Here is a 16184-nt window from a genome sequence, read left to right on the forward strand (position 1 = left end):
AACATATATTAAACATAAGACCATTCATATCCTTTAATTGCGACTAATGTTTACTGAAATCCGTACTGTTAAATATATATAAATGTAGGCTGAGAGAGATCAAGGGGTGTTGGCTTCTGCCATACAGTGTTACATGAAGGATCATCCTGAGATATGTGAAGAAGAATCTTTGAAACATGTGCATAGTTTTATGGATACCGCCCTTGATGAATTGAATAAGGAGTTTGTAACCAACAAAGATGTAATACCAGACAATTGCAGGATACTAGTTTTTGATTCGGTAGGAGTAACACAGTTGTTTTACACGGATGGAGACGGTTTGACACTTCCAAATAATATGGAAATTAAGGAGCATGTCAAAAACTGCCTCTTCCGATTTGACACTTCCAAATAATATGGAAATTAAGGAGCATGTCAAAAACTGCCTCTTCCAACCGTTTGCCTAGATTCAATAATTTAGTTGAAGGAATATAAGCTTGATCATTACCGTGTGTTACGTTATAATAACATTGTTACATAGAAGTTGTTAGACAATGGTATTTGCTAGAGTTGTCTAGTTGGTGCACTTCGAATTTTATGGCATCCAACTATCTTTAGAAAATATATAATATATTTGGAAAAATTTATTTCTTAAGTCACTTTTTTTTGGTGTTAAATCTTATAATTTTTCAGCTTTCCAAATTTGGATTTTTATGGATTATTATTACATATTAAAAAACTACAAAACTAAAATATAAAGAAAGATTCCTGGTAAATGGAGATGGTATGTTTTAGATAGCATTTAAACATAATTAAATAAATAATAAAATAACAATAGCAATAATAATCATTATTTTTCATAAAAAAAATACCACATAAATATATGAACCAATTTCAAAATCATATAACTTTAACATTTAATATAATTTACTAAAAATATATATATATATATATGTTAATTTTATATATTTTTAAAATAATAAAAATTGTTTTCAAGATAAATTGTTTTTTAAAGAAAAAAACCATAATTTCTATTAATAAAAATAAAAATTACATTCTAATATGTGAATATGTAATCTTAAATTATGAAATATTTTATACAAATATGAATATACAAAACACTTAAGCTTATTTGTATAAAATCGGGCGATAGAGTCTCCTGAATTTCAGTCTGTAAAAGCGTCCTCAGCAGCGGACCTAGGCCAAGTCCCTTGGAAGGGGGTGCCTGAGAGGGTGACAACCCTGTCAGGCCGGGACCCTGCCGCATCACGAGGCATTGTCGACGAGTCGGGTTGCTTTGGAATGCAGCCCTAATTGGGTGGTAAATTTTATCCAAGGCTAAATACGTGCGAGAGACTGATAGCGAACAAGTATCGCAAGGGAAAGATGAAATAGACTTTGAAAAGAGAGTTAAATAGTGCTTGAAATTGTCGAGAGGGAAGCGGATGGAGGTTGTCGATGTGTCTCGGTCAGATGTGGAACGGCTCACGCTAGTCCGCCGCTCGACTTGAGGTGCAAATCAACACGGGCTGCTGCATTGTCAGAAACGCGGGTGGATTACTACCTGTCGGTTTGTCGTTGCGGTGGTCGAGGAACAAAGCATGCGCCCTTGTGGCAGGCCGTGTGCACCTGCGCGCTTGTGGTGTTGGTTGGTGGGCTTTCCATTCAACCCATCTTGAAACACGGATCAAGGAGTCTAACATGTGTGCGAGTCGGCGGGTTTGAAAACCTGTGAAGCGCAAGAAAGCTGACGTGCGAGATCCCTTCTCTGGAGGGTGCATAAACCCCATAAAAATGCACCCAAAAATACCCTGCAATAAATAGTCATTTTATACAAATATCTGTTCGAAAAACAGCCAACAAAATAACAAGTCAGAAATCCTAACAAAAATCAAACTAGCCAAAAAGCAAACCGTAAAAAACTAACCACCCTATTAAAAACAAACACAAATTACAACGAACCCTAGCCATACAACAAAGTCCATGGCAACCCCCTCAACTCTCTTCACATTAGTAAATGAAGCAGCAAGATGGTGTTTTTAAATTTTTGTTATTCTAAATATTAATATATTAAATTTTAATATTATTAAAATTAAAAATAAAGAAAAAGTCAGAAGTCCTAACAAAAATCAAACTAGCCAGAAAGCAAACGGTAAAAAACTAACCACCCTATTAAAAACAAACACAAATTACAACGAACCTTAGCCATACAACAAAGTCCATGGCAAGCCCCCTCAACTCTCTTCACATTAGTAAATGAAGCAGCAAGATGGGTGTTTTTAAATTTTTGTTATTCTAAATATTAATATATTAAATTTTAATATTATTAAAATTAAAAATAATATTTCTTTAAAGAAAATATCTTTTTTATTCGATTTACCTAGCAATTACAAATAACTAAAGTTCCTCTCCTTATCAGTCGAGCCCCGTTGCCGGTTCAATTTACTTATTTGCCCCCCCAAATAAGTAAAAAAAAGAGTCGAGCAACTAAAGTTCCTCTCCTTAGATTGAGAGCCCCGTTGCCGGTCCTCTCCCTTATGGTCGAGCAACTAAAGTTCCTCATTTTCCCGAAATAATGAAGTGTTAAGCTTTGATCCATTCCCCTGGTGCTTGCTATGTCGCTTGATCCCCTTCGCAAGTTCCTTCCTTAGGGACCCGTGCCTCTCTATATAAATAAGAAGGCAAGATTTATAGATAGATTGATTGATTGAACAGAATGAATTTGCAATAATTTATATCTATTAACATTTATCAAATATTAAATTTAAAGTTTATTTGTAATTAATATCAGCGAATATATTATTGACATTTAAATTTTATTATATAACATATATTTACCATTTAAAACCAGAACTAAAATATTTAAGGTTATATATATAGATATTATATTATATTGAGATTTAAAATTTATATATTTAATATTTAAAATATTAAAGTATTTTAAAAAAATATTTTTTTATTTATAGGAAAAAATAAAATTTATATATATAAATATATTTTCTTATTGGATTGTTCATCTGAAATGTTTTTCACACAGTTTTGATTATAAAAATTTTCTTGTGGAAATATACACTCTCTAAAAATGTACATTATTATTTACATTTAAGAGTTATTTTGCAACATATATTTATCATTGATATCAATGTTTGAGGTTTATGATATAAAATTATAATGTTAGATCTTAAGACTTTTGTGATCCCATAATGATAATGAGAATGCTTTTCAGATTGATCATATTATTAAGATTTGGTCAACATTTCTAATCATCTAATATGGTTAATCCTGAGGACAAAGGTGAAAAAATCAATCTATCCAAATGTTTAAATAACAAAGATGCATCATTTCGAGAGTGAAGTGAAAAAATCAATCTATGTATTTGTTTAAATAACAAAGATGCATCGGTTTCCAGAATAGCAGTTGTGAATAAGAATTATTTGTTGAATTTATTAATTTTATATATATATATATATATATATATATATATATATATATATATTAAATTAAAATATAATTATAGAATAAAAAGGTATATATTTATAAATGCATATTAAAAATTAAAAATTAAGTTTAATATTTTTCAACCATTAGTTTTAAAAATAAGATTAATATAATTCAGTTATAAATATTATAATAATAATAATAATAATAATAATAATAATAATAATAATGTAAAAGATATTCTAATACTTTTAAATGTTTTTTTTTAACGGATCAAGGTTTATATTAAAGAAAAAATTGGTTTTTAGGGAGAGATTTTCCAAAATTTGTATTCCGCAATAAACTATTTACTACTATTATGTAAAGACTAATGTTGTAAGGCCTAAGAAATACCCTAATAACAATACAAATCTATAGGCCATGAAATTATGAAAAGAAACTACAATTTCAGGAGTCAGTGCCCCCCTCACTTTAATCCCCTCATTTTAACCACCTTAGGCTCTCACAGTTTAGGATCTCCCAATTTAGGCGGCTCAAGAGTGTATGGTGCCCTCTTCTTCAACTGACCCCACAATCTACCCATATCAAAATAGTTTTCCGTATGGCCCTGAATCATGGAAATGGAGTGTAGATCACAACACCATTTCCCATATCCATTAGACCTTGGTCTAAATTGGTTACACCATTTTCCTCCAAGCCAACTATCTAGTACAAGGAAAAAATATATTTCTTTATATTGATGACTATGAAGGATGATGCATTGGAGGGAAGACAAAATTTTAATAAGTATGGCCACTAGATCCTTTCCCACTGGTGGCCAGAGCTTATCTCAAGGTGTGTGTGGATTGACAGCGAGTCTACGCTCTTCCCTTGCCACAAGGTGTCACATTCAGCCACTACATTATCCATTTGCACATAATTGATGGTTCATTTTGTCTGTAGAAACCATTACAACCTTGAAGGCATTGTATTCGTATGAGAGACAATTCAATTATCAATTTTAGATGGGGCATGCCATCTATGTTGCAAAGCCTGGTTTATTTGAATGTTGTAACCAATTACTCCAAAAAGAAAAGAATAGGGGACTAATATGGATCATAACTATGGATGATAAATCATAATTATGTTGAGTTTATGAATAATTTTTCATGCTAGTATAAACAATAATGGCATATTTTGACAAAACTTGGAAGGTATATAGAGAGACTGCGAGTCGGTAATCAAACATATAGTACACTACAATGTTCAAAATTTGTAAATGTTTGTGAATGGAAATGATGAACACGACATTTATGTAAATAGAAGGTGCATATGTGTTACATATATGAATGGTTTGGACCATAGGGAGTTTGAAGGAACAAAGGAATATTGTTATTGGCATGGCAAGATACTAGTGTATTTTCAACTTTCAACTTCCTGTTTTGTGGCCTTACAATTTTCTTCCTATCAATTTCTCTGTGCATTACAATGATATCCTATATATGGTTGACTACCCATCTAATCTGCACTTGAATTCCCGATATTAGAGCATAGTTTAGGTATGATCTTGACTTGTGAAAGGAACCCACATCATTATTTCCTTTTTATATGCATGATTTTCGAATGTTGAAACCAACTCATCCATTATTCAAGTTATGAAATTAGCCTTTTTTTTAAAGGTCTGTTAAAAAACAAGCTATACACATATGTCTTGAGGAATATGGGTAGTTATTTATTTGAAATGGAGGTGTTTTATGCAAACACAGATTTTCCAAATGCCAATTAATAAATAAATCCCCAGTTATGTTGTTTAGCAATTAAATAATGGCGTAGTTAATGCATGTTGAAGTAATAGCAAGGGATTTACTTATCATTTGAGAGTTGGTCCATATGGGTCTTGGTTCTTGTTCATGGTGTCCCTTAGTGTTGCTTCGAGAGGTAAGTAAAGGAATGTATTGTTTGATGAAGGTGAAGATTAAAGTTGGTTATGAAGAATCATCCATGGAACTTTGTAGATGCCACAAGGTCTATAATGAATGATTATCTTCAAACCCAATTTTTCTTTTCAATTCATTACTTCCTTTTCTCAACCATGTAAATGATGGAACTAGGCCAATTTTTTACATTGTTTAGCTGTAAAATTAGGGTTGTAATGTTGGAAGCCAATATATAATTTGTGATGGCAGGAATATTGTATGTCTTGAACTTGTGACATTTCATGATTTTAACCAATCATACTTTCAATTCTATTTGCAACAAAAAAACTATATAACTATATGCAAAAGGCTCCAGTCTATGCAAATTTCATTTGCCTTCCTTTACATAGCATTTGGAGGTGTACTAGTTTTTACTTAAGCCATATTTTTTTCTCTGAGAAGTAAGTAGTTAGTTAGTGCACTTAGTATTTAACCATGTATTCAAACTTTAACTGCTATTGTGAAAGACATGCCTATTATATAAAAAGTAAATCGAAAGAGGGCATAGATGTGCCTTGGTTCTTCTCTATTACCATCATTACATCAAATTAAACCATTATCACATTAACTTAGATTGCAATAAGTAATTGTATCTGGTTCAAGACCTTTGGGCATGCTCACGAACATATTTTAAGCTTCATTAATCCTCCCAACACTACAAATGCATATATAACAACATTGTAACAAGACACATCAAAATCCAACCCAAAAGCTCTTAGTTCATCGCAAGCTTAAAAAGCTTCAACATGCATCCCCACTACACAATAGATTGTCATTCACAAGGCCTGAATACCATGTGGAAGCCCACTTTTACGTGCAACATCGAGCCACTCTACTACCTTTATTGGAATGTCTCCTCTCTTCAAAATACTGCGTAGTATTTTGTATGTAGTCTCATTGGGTGAAACCTTCAGTTTTAGATCTATGACTCATAGACAACTCACATGCAGAGGGAAATAACTGCTTCTAGAATGACACCTGGGGACTCACAATGACAACTCACAACACATGGAAGCATTACTTCCAATAAAATAAAGATACAAGATAATCGAATGTTTCCCAAAACCTGTTTTGGCAATGCCTACAATGTCCCGATTTTGCATAACAATAGGCCATGATTGTGCCTATAATGGAGTGTGGGAGGAGAAGTCTGCATTTTGCAGCTAAAAAATGCAACATTTGAAATAGTATTAGAAATTATGTGTCACAAATTAGCCTGCATGCTTTATATGAAATCCCCTTAACCAATCTATCTAAAAACACCACAGAACTAAACATATCAGTAATAGAGAGGAAGCATTTCCAATGCTCATGGTTGCTTGTTGAAGCAACCTATGACAAAATAATTGGGCTTCTTCACAAGATATATGGCTGACCCAAAAACATTGGTAGCCACGACCCCGTCCTGTGACTTGAAAGCCACCCTCAGAAAATGATCCCCTAGAATACATGCCCTAACGACATGAAGGCCACATAGGAGAGTAGGGAGAAATGTTTCTGTTGTACAACAATACAATATACAACATATGGTCCTCTTTGGAGAAATATCTCACCTGCGACAAGCACAAGGGATAACAGACAAGTGAGTTTGGAACTCAACACATCATGGATTGTTATCCTAGTTAACAAGTAACTCGGATTTCAATCACATAAAAATAGAGCTTCTAATAATAATTTGACGCAACCATATGGCTGCCACACCCTAAACACCTTATCGGGACTCATTCACCCTTATAAGCCTTTAAAGCTTCATGCCCACATATACATATCAGAAGCATTAAATTTATGCCTTTGCTTTAAAAGAACCCCAGGTCTTCAAACTATCGGAATACATTGAAACAATGGGAAACCCGCAGCCAAACACATAAGCCGAACTTCAAAACAAATTCACCCACATCTATAAATCCCTCAGGTCCGCTCATCACCCCTTTGCCATTGGTCTATCGCAATATTGCTATCGCATTTATCGCGGACACACAATATCAGAATACATAGAAATACAAAGAAATCCGACCACAAATGCTTAGGCCAGATCTCAAAATTTATGAAACCACATTTCAGAACTCCATCGGGTCTGTCCAGTCCAAAGCCTTTCCCGCTGCTCTGATCTCCGATCTTTGTAATCGCCGATCAGCAATATCGCTTATCAGTCATCGGAATTCCCTTGTGCCACTCTGATCTCCGCTATCCATTACTCCTTCGGATCTGACGGTCAGCCCTAAATCGTATATCGGCACATCGACGGTCCTCTGTCTGTTAGCCCTTAACCTATCCAATTTTTGATCAGCGATTAGATCGCAACCGTCGATCCAAGCTCCAATCTAACAGTTGTTTCTTCATCGCATAATCGCAATCGCATCTCTTTAAGGACCGGTTCTGGTATCGTTCCAATGGGTTTCTGCCAATGCGATATAAAGGTTCTGCTCCATGTGACTTGATCTAGACTGTTGATCTCACAGATCCAATGACTCCTGTGCATCAACTCTGTCTATTCCTCTTTAACTTAGTTTCATTCGCAATTGATGGATTCTGCGTTAAACCGCGTTCCTCTGCCATACTTTGTTACGACATCCATATTACTATCATTTAATTAATAAATGAATTGCCATCGATCCTTACAGGAGTTGATGCTCAATCAACATGCTTGCAAATGGAATTTATACAACCTATCATATATACACCGCACAATTGGAAAAAGGCATAATACATAGATACGTTGCTTGCACACCATCGCTGCTGCTATTAAGAGAGTGTCAAATTAACAGAGTTATGTTTCTTGGCCCTTGATGGCCTGAATTACATTCATTCCTCTCTCTCTAAAACATTCCTCTCTCTATATATAAACTCATAAACACATAATTACATATTTGAGGCTCTCCGACACTCTCTGGCCTGTTTCTTCTAATTGGAGGCTCTGTTTTTCCTAATCTGCGCGTAGGCTTACAGTTCCATCTTGAATCCTCTTGAATCCCTTCTCTCCCCCTATTCAGAAAAGAAAGGGAAATACATATATGTCCTATCTAACAATATCCTTCCACATATCAAGTAATTCACTATATACTTAGAAATCATATCCTACCCTAACTAATCAATATAACTACTTGGCTTGTTCTCCACGCGGGGAGGATCACTTGCCACTTATTCCCAATTCTGTTCAGAATTAGGCAACAATTAACTACTTACATACTTTGCAATTAATAAAATTAAACAACCAATTCTTCCTCCAAACTTTCATTAGCCACAACATGTGACCACACCATCACATTGCTGGCTAGGCCTAGATGCTCCTGCATCAGACTCCCAAGGTTAAAAATAATCATGATCTCCTGATCATGTGCTTCTGATCTGTGTCCTCCTGGATCCCATACTTTGTTCGGTGGTCTGTCCTTGGTTACTGTTGTTGTTTGTTGTTTTAGCACCACGTTGTAGTGCTCCACTATCTATGATCTCATTGTCTGCTACTTGTCTTTTTCCTATATCTTGTTGCTTTTTGCTCGTCATCACAATTTATGCCAGGCTTCCACACTTTAATTTGCAATTTACCATTACCTTCACCTGTTCCCTTCTTTCCAACCCATCTTCCTTTCTTCCTTTGTCCTTTATTTAGTTTATTGGAATGTTGTTGTATGAGTTCCCACAACTCATCAATTTCTTTGTCCACTTCACTTCTCAGCTGATGAATACTATTCTCCTGCAACTGGATGTGTTCTTGCATAAGAACATCATAATCCCTGTGCCAATATTTGCCCATATACATCTCTGAAACGTACAAATGTCTTCTCCATTGATCCTCTGCAATAATTCCAGTTCCTTCTTCTAGTTTCTCATTCATGACTTCACCACTTCTTACTTCAATTTATAGTATACTTGCAATTCCATAAATTTCTTGAAAACTAAGAATTTTTCCTGCTTGCTTAGGTACTTGGAATACCTCTTCTCCTAGTAACTTAATTTCTACACCCTTAAGGATCATGGCATCATATTTGTCTGCTTCTGAAATGTCATCTTTAGCCTCTTCTTCATCAATAACTCTTTGTGGTACAATAGTAATCCTGTTACTATCATCTCTTGAACTCATCTCTAGTTCAACAATTCCATACTATAAATTCAACATCATTTCATCTTTCTGAGACATTCTGATCTCACCCTTCCTTACTTCGATCTGATCTTCAGAATCAACTCCTTGTTTCAAATTGACTTCACATTGCCTTGTTTCTGCATACAAATCTCTGCCATAATCAATCAATTCATTAAACACAAATGCTTTACCCTGTTTCCTCATTATGACAACATTTCTAACAACTTCTTTTCTATATTTTTCATCCATGACAACTTCTTCATTCTCATTCAGTTCTGGTTGTACAGTCTGATCACGTATTCCTTGGTTTCCTGGCCTCTTCTCCAAAAGACTAGACTCATGCCACAAATCTGTCATCTCATTTGGAATTTCTCCTAAGAGCTCTGCATGATCTTCACTAACTTCATTGTCTGCAACATCTATATTTAGTCCTTCTTTACTCTGGCTTTCTTCAAGGTCAATAATCTTCAATAATTGTTAATATCTACAAAGTCTTCTATATCAATCTTCAGTAGTTGTTCTCCTTTGGCTTCAGTCTTCAATAGTTGTCCAATATTTGCATAATTTACTATAGCTATGTTTAACAGCTGCTCTTCCCTCTGCATCGCAAGATTATGCGAATTTCCTTCCTCTAACTTCTGAAAAATCATATCTTTGCTTTTCTTTTCCCTTATGACAACATTAAACAGTTGCCTTACTTCAATGTATCCTGCATTTACACACAAAATATTAGTTTTAAAACTATGAAACACCAAGGTCTCCTAAAATAATTTCATCATCAACTCTTCCAGTTGACTCCCACTTCCCGGACACACCATAATATTTTCCACTTGGTTTGTATTAGCTTCATCAGTTTTCCTGAGAAAACTCTTTGTTCTATGTTCATATGAATGGATCTCTTCCTTTCCAAACATTCCTTTGATCTCAATAATTCCTTTGCCATCCTCCTTTTGACTTATCCTTTGGATGTCACCTGACTGGACATCTTCCTTCACTTGACTGTAACTTTTCTCTTTATTCTTCATATGACTGTGGGTAGTCATCTTTCCACCTGTTGGTTTGACAGTTTCCAATAACTGCCTATTTTTCCCCAAGTTTACATGACCTACAAACATACAACAATTATCAGTTTTAAAAATACAATACCTTTCGTCCTCTTTTGATGCTTCAAGCACCAATCTTCCATCATAGATCTTTTGGATTTCAGCAGATCCTCTTTGTTGTGACTCCATTTCTTTGAGTCTCTCCTTCTCTAACAAATCAATATGAATTTGTTCAAGTTCCCTGAACTCACTTATTAGCTTGTCATTCCACCTCTATTGCAATAGCTTCCACTTGACCCGTTTCTTCGTTCTCTATCTGTATCTTCGGTCTTCACTTGTCTTTCTTTGTACTGCCATACTAATCTCTTGTTTTTCATTCTGCTGCCAGTTTCCTTCCTCAAATTCACTCTCATGTAGTTGATCATCTCTTTTAAATTGTTGGTTTCTTCCATCTTCATCCTGTTGGATTAATACTTCTATTTCCTTCATGTCTCTGAGGACATAACTTCCTTGTTGCTCCTGATCTTCCATTTCACCTTCAAATAATATCTACTCAATTTCTCTAATTTCAACATCATATTTATTAATGTTGTCTTCCATACCTATAGTCACATCATTAACTGAAAATTCTAAACATTTACTTAACTTTATAAATGTTTGAGACATTTCATCCTTATTATGCATGGTAACCATATCCTTTTCTTTATCAGGTTCTAAAAGCTTCATTTCTCCTTCAAGTTCCTTGAGCAATCTTTCCAAGAACTCTATTTCCATGTGAAATCTTCCCAACATTTCATCACAACGTCCACTCTCAGTTTCATTCTTTTCATGGCAATCCTCCTGAGTTATCCTATTTTCTGCACTATCATATTGCAAAGTTCTTTCATCAACTTCATCAGACAAATTCATTTTCTTACCTTCTTGGGATACCACTATGGCAATTTCATTAGACTTCTGGTCCATATCAACTTCATCTAACTGTCTTACACCAAACATAATTTCATTTATGAACTCTTTCTGCTGTAATAAATCAGCACCTTCTTCCTCTAAAAGGCATTCTCCATCATACTTCACCTCAAGAGCTTCATTCTTGTTTGTGACAGTTTCACTAGACTGTCCATCATCCTCTGCATATCCTACAAACATACACAAACTATGAGAATTAAAATCACAAGGCTTCATTGCCTCATCTGCTTCCCTTGTCAACATATCTTCTAATTGTTCTGAACTATTCCAATAGTTCATGAGATCTTCAACTGATCTCTCATTATCCTCTTCACCCAACATTTCACCCTGTTCTGGTCTACAAATGGAAACTTCCATTTCTACCTCTGCTTCTCTGAGGTTTTCTATCAACCATTTTACCTGTTCTTGTTGTAGCCTTCTCTGCAACTTAGGCCACTTCACTAGCTTCCACTTCAAGACCCAACCTTGTCTTTGGTTCTCCTCTAGTAGCATTTCTAACCATCGAGTTCTTCCCTTATCTGAGCCATTTCCTTGTCAATCTCCACTTGACTCATCCGTTTCCTACGGATTGCTTGAGCACCCTTCTCCTTCATCTTGTAGCCTTCTTCTAAACATTCCATATGACTTTCCATAGCCATATTCTCTTCTATGTGAGCTTCTACATCTGCAACCAATCAACTTACTTCTAACTTGATATTCTCACCAAGCTTCTCCTCTGCCTGGTCTCCAAGTCCTCTTTCCTTAGAAATTGCACTGAGGAATCTTGCTCTCTCTCTCTGGTTGCTCCACTCACGTCTCTTAAGGACTCCTCTGTCCTTATCTATTCCAAGTCTCAGTTGGAACGAGGTTCTGCTACAGTCTCTAAGAACTTCCAAAAGTTCTTCCTACAGTTTCACTGTTGTAGTCTGGTGCCAAACTTTGCCATTCATTCAACCGCTACTACTTTCATACATTTGTAATCATAACCTTCATAAGAAAGACATCCTTCTCACATGAAAGTTTCTTCCCTTTCCCTGCTCTGATACCAAAATGACACAACCATAGGGCTGCCACACCCTAAACACCTTATCAGGACTCATTCACCCTTATAAGCCTTTAAAGCTTCATGCCCACATATACATATCAGAAGTGTTAAATTTATGCCTTTGCTTTAAAAAAAACCCCAGGTCTTCAAACTATCAGAATACATTGAAACAACGGGAAACCCGCAGCCAAACACATAAGCCAGACTTCAAAACCAATTCACCCACATCTATAAATCCCTCAGGTCCGCTCATCACCCCTTTGCCATTGGTCTATCACAATATCGCTATCGCATTTATCGCAAACACACAATATCAGAATGCATGGAAATACAAAGAAATCTGACCACAAACGCTTAGGCCGGATCTCAAAATTTATGAAATCACATTTTAGAACTCCATCGGATCTGTCCAGTCCAAAGCCTTTCCCACTGCTCCGATCTCTGATCTTTGTAATCTCTGATCGCCGATCAACGATATGGCTTATCGGTCATCGGCATTCCCCTGCGCCACTCTGATGTCTGTCGTCCATTACTCCTTCAGATCTAACGGTCAGCACTAAATCACATATCAGCACATCAGCAGTCCTCCATATGTCAGCCCTTGACCTCTCTGATTTGTGATCAGCTATTAGATCGCAACCGTCGATCCTGGCTCTGATCTAACGGTTGTCGCTTCATCGCATAATCGCAATCGCATCTCTTTAAGGACCGGTTCCGATATCATTCCAATGGGTTTCTGCCAATGCGATATAAAGGTTCTGCTCCATGTGACTTGATCTGGACCATTGATCTCACAGATCCAATGGCTCCTGTGCATCAACTCTGTCTATTCCTCTTTAACTTAGTTTCATTCATAATTGATGGATTCTGCGTTAAAACGCCTTCCTCTACCATACTCTGTTACGACATCCATATTACTATCATTCAATTAATCAATGAATTTCCATCGATCCTTACAGGAGTCGATGGTCGATCAACATGCTTGCAAATGGAATTTAAACAATCTAGCATATATACACCGCACAATTGGAAAAAGGCATAATACACAGATATGTTGCCTACACACCATCGTTGCTGCTATTAAAAGAATATCAATTTAACAGAGTTATGTTTCTTGGCACTTGATGGCTTGAATTACATTCATTCCTCTCTCTCTCGAAAACATTCCTCTCTCTGTATATAAACTCATAAACACATAATTACATATGTGAGGCTCTCCGACCCTCTCTGGCCTGTTTCTTCTAATTGGAGCCTCTGTTTTTCCTAATCTGCCCATAAGCTTATAGTTCCATCTTGAATCCTCTCAAATCCCTTCTCTCCCCCTCTTCAGAAAAGAAATGGAAATACATATATGTCCTATCTAACAATCTCCTTCCACATATAAAGGAATTCACTATATACTTAGAAATCATATCCTACCCTAACTAATCAATATAACTACTTGGCTTGATCTCCACGCAGGGAGGATCACTTGCCACTTATTACCAATTCTGTTCAGAATTAGGCAACAATTAACTACTTACATACTTTGCAATTAATAAAATTAAACAACCAATTCTTCTTCCAAACTTTCATTAGCCACAACATGTGACCACACCATCACATTGTTGGCTAGGCCTAGATGCTCTTGCATCATAATTGTAGAAACCTAAATAAATAATATTATAACTCACGCATAGGTGAGAAGAGACACAAATAATCCACAAATTTCTTTGATGCATTTGAAAGCATGATAAAGTAGACAATCTTACCTATTGAATAATATCTTATGGAAATCCAGTTTGGTCAAATGTTGTAAAAGGAGCGAGAACATTATCTCCCTGAGCACAACCCGACCATTTATAAAAAGTCAAATGATAAATATTTGTAGGAAAAATCCATATAGCAAGAAACCTTGGAGAATATTTGTCCTTCTAGTGTATTTGTTCTATGATGTTGGCTTTCAATAGACATATTTTCCTCTAATATCACGCTAGAGGGAGTGCCTTTGACAATTTGGGATTGTACAGGCAAGGATTGGTGATTTCATTTTCAATATTGTCCAATTAACAATAGCAGGATGCATGTGCTAGAAGGACTGACATCATGCATTTAGGTCATGCAAATTTATTTTTTTCTAGGAAAAAACGCTACTTCTTTATATTAATATAAAAAATATAATACATAGCCATGTTATCACTTCTTTCTTTACAAGCCATCTTCACATATTGTCTAAAACTAAACATTTTTTGAACTAAATATCTTATTATCCATCTTTGTTACTACTATTTAGATAATTCTTTACATATACCCCAAAAATGTATAAATAGTCCTTATAGTATGCTTCAAAATCCAAAATCTTTTACGAGTAATTAATGCGTCCAACATTAACCATAATACATGGTTTAAATATAGAAAAAAAACTTATCAAGTTCCCTTGCAATACCACTTTTGGATAGAATACCTGTCGTTTTGTTTTGCTCCCTGTATATATAGTAAAAAAAAAAAAATGCTATAGAAAGAACATATCAGATTCTACTGCACTTCATCCCATTGGAAAGGATTGGTACACTGAAGTTGTTGTAATCATTTACCCCGTATATGATGCATACAATACATGTATATCATTACTTTCTTTTTTTATTAAATCTAAAACTAGAATATTGTGTTGATGTTGCACAACACCCAATGTATAGCAAAGTGCTTATTCAAACTTCTGGTAGCATTGTACATGTAGATTTGGTGTCTTTATGGAATTTTTGGTGGAGATTGCATTTCTCATAAACAAAATATGCTTATCTTTGTTTCATCTTCACAATTTTCTTTGTGGATTTTGCCCAACCCCCTCGAATATATAAATCTGAACAAACTATGATATTTTGATTTCATCATGTATACTAATAGTGATTGCATTATAAGTATTGGATGTACGGTTAAAATTAGATTTACAGATATTGTTCTTTTTCAAATTGTAATTTACATGCTCTGTCAACAGGGTTTTTGTTTGATGTCGTCCATAAATATTAAAAAAAAATATGTATTAAAATTCAAATGTTACAGTTTCAATTTTCAATCATATTGTGCCATATCATTGTTCAAGAAATTAGATCTTTCCATCTCTGTTATCAATCCAAAGTGAAACTTTGAATATATAAATGATAAAACATTGCAGGAAGTTTGGAACATCACAGTGAGATTGAGGTGGTTCCAAAATTAAGTGAAATGTTACAAGTCGAGAACTTATATTAAATCATCTAAGGATTTGGAATGCAATCACAAGCAAAGGAAGAACGCAGAAAGATCACATTTATGATTTTGTATATGTTTTTAGTGCAACAAATCTTTTAAAAGTTTGCTTGATTTATAAGGATGCACACTTTTTCTATCCGCATTCCAATAAATAATGAAATGTAGTTCATCATTTACCAACTTTAGTTACCTATTACATTAAAGTACATCTCTTCAACTCTTATAGACAAAATAGTCAGGGAGATCAATCAAATGGGAAAATGATGCGAAAATGTGGCCATTTCTAGTAAAGACTCTGAATGTGTCATATGTAAACCGTAATGTTATGAAATCACAAAGAAAAATAAAAGACTGTAATTTCACATGCAATTCTTACATCCAAAAATAATTATTGGGAAAACATCAAATGCTCAAGCAGGTGCAAGTCATTGCAACTTCTAGACTCGAAACGGTATATGTACTTTCGGGGTAGG

The 16184-nt window shown here is 35.0% G+C and overlaps 1 pseudogene; it reads left to right on the forward strand.

Moving 5' to 3' along the window:
• Positions 1–394, forward strand: part of LOC149263246 (bifunctional levopimaradiene synthase, chloroplastic-like) — a 90029-nt pseudogene extending 89635 nt beyond the window's left edge.
• Positions 395–16184: the final 15790 nt, after the last annotated feature.

Source organism: Pinus tabuliformis, chromosome 6 (assembly GCF_031772625.1).
Source record: "Pinus tabuliformis cultivar Carrire ecotype Pingquan chromosome 6, CPIR1, whole genome shotgun sequence".
Classification (NCBI taxonomy): Eukaryota; Viridiplantae; Streptophyta; class Pinopsida; order Pinales; family Pinaceae; genus Pinus; species Pinus tabuliformis.